This window comes from Meriones unguiculatus, chromosome 15 (assembly GCF_030254825.1).
Source record: "Meriones unguiculatus strain TT.TT164.6M chromosome 15, Bangor_MerUng_6.1, whole genome shotgun sequence".
In the NCBI taxonomy this organism is placed as follows: domain Eukaryota; kingdom Metazoa; phylum Chordata; class Mammalia; order Rodentia; family Muridae; genus Meriones; species Meriones unguiculatus.
Genome location: NC_083362.1, coordinates 11,747,832 through 11,749,793, shown reverse-complemented (window position 1 = coordinate 11,749,793; position 1,962 = coordinate 11,747,832). Strand labels below are relative to the sequence as shown.

Genomic DNA, 1,962 nt, shown 5'->3' with positions numbered 1-1,962 from the left:
TGGTAGGCTCCTGTCCTGTTACCCTGTTTTCACCTACATCCAATGCCCATCCCATTTGTCTTTCTAAGTGAAGATTGATCATCTTACCCTGGGTCCTCTTTCTTGTTTATCCTCTTTAGGTGGATAGATTTCAGTATGTTTATCCTATCTTATAGGTCTAAATAAGTGAGTATATACCATGTGCATCTTTCTCCTTCTGGGATACCTAACTCAGAATGTTCTTTTCTAGATCTTACCATTTGCCTGCAAATTTCCTGATTTCCTTGTTTTTAATTGCTGAGTAGTATTCCATTATGTAAAAAAAAATATGGAACGCTTCACAAACTTGCGTGTCATCCTTGTGCAGGGGCCATGCTAATCTTCTCTGTATTGTTCCAATTTTAGTAAATGTGCTGCCGAAGCGAGCACTTGTTTTCAGTCTTCTTTAGCCTCGTCCACATATATTAGACTTCACTCATCCAAAGGTGGTGGCGAGTAGTTCTGCCCTCCTCTTACCAAAGCATCCTTAGAATTTTGTGTGTTTCTGATAGTGCTAAAGAACTTACTGTGTGTGTGTGTATATATATATATATATATATATATATATATGTGTGTGTGTGTGTGTGTGTGTGTGTGTGTCTGTATATGTCTGTGTCAATACGTGTGTGTATTGGTTTCTGAAAGCTATTTGAAGGCTTGCAATGTACAATATTGTCACTTCTCTTTCTTGATGTTACTCAGAAAACAATCTGTGTCTCTTTAAATACTGTTATAATATTATCCCTTTTATGTCCAGTGAGGGAGGTTTAAACACAAGAATATAGCAATGAGCCATGAGGCGAGTGGCAGTATTTTGGGAGGAACAAAAATTACCTTTATTTTTTAAAGCTGCAAGGAGGGTGTAGTTAGCGTGCAGAGGAGAACACTCACTTCTACTAGTGTGAGGACAGGCCTCCTGTGCTCACACCTGACTCCCTCTGCTAACATTGGAACTTCCGGGCTATGCACAGAGAGCCTGGGTGCCTTTTCCTTTCAGCAACTTGTGATCACTTACAAGGTCGTAGAGTGATAATTTTATTATTGCAGTTAGAAGATGAACCTGTCAGGAAATAAAAGTGACCGAGTGTTCACTCCTTACAGCACTGTAAGGAGAACGATGAGGCCAGTCACTTCTTTCCATGAGATGTTGGCCTTTAATTGGTAAGTCTGGAGTACAATAACAGCCAGCAGAGAATGGCTTAAAGCCTTTGTTTGCCCCAGATGGTCAGAAAAGGACTATTGTCTTTGTATGGTGACCATGGTCCTTCATAGCTGCATTTTTTTTATTCTCTATAATTTTAAGCATTTTCACATCTTCCTTTTGTCACGATATATTCCTTTTCTGGAACCATCTTTGGGAAAACCCTGGCCATTACATTCACTTCATCTACTCTTATTATATAACCACCTCATAAATTTATGCCACTATTTGAGTATTATGTTGTTTGAGGGGTTTTTTCCCCTCCCTTTCAAAGCAGAATTGACTCATTTCAACTCAGAAATGGAGCCAGCAGCCTAAGGCAGCACTCTGTCCGCTCCAATAGGAAAAAAACAGCAGAATAAACTACAGACTAATAACCCTTCCCAAACTCTGTTTGCTCTCCTTGAAATCATGACCTATTTTAATAAATTCTTATTATGTTCATATGTCTATGTATATATACATACATACATACATATATAATCCTACATATAACCTGCTCATATTATATAATGTTACTTGTCTGTGCATGTTTCAGAGCCATTTGATATTAGATAATTCATTGGTTTGCTCTTCCGTGAAGAAGACTATTCGTCATGGAAGAAATGTTATCTCTGACTCTCAGAATTCCTAAACCTGCCAAAGAGGAGGTGGAAAAATGCAGGCACCAGAGGATCAGGAAGTTTGATGTGAGGCGGTATCTCTTAGTAATGTCTGAAGCTACACCAATGAAATCTCACCAA

The 1,962-nt window shown here is 38.7% G+C and overlaps 1 non-coding gene across 1 annotated transcript; it reads right to left on the bottom strand.

Moving 5' to 3' along the window:
- Nucleotides 1–301: 301 nt before the first annotated feature.
- Nucleotides 302–408, bottom strand: LOC132648171 (U6 spliceosomal RNA). The gene has a single exon (XR_009586548.1). It is a non-coding gene; the product is annotated as a U6 spliceosomal RNA (small nuclear RNA).
- Nucleotides 409–1,962: the final 1,554 nt, after the last annotated feature.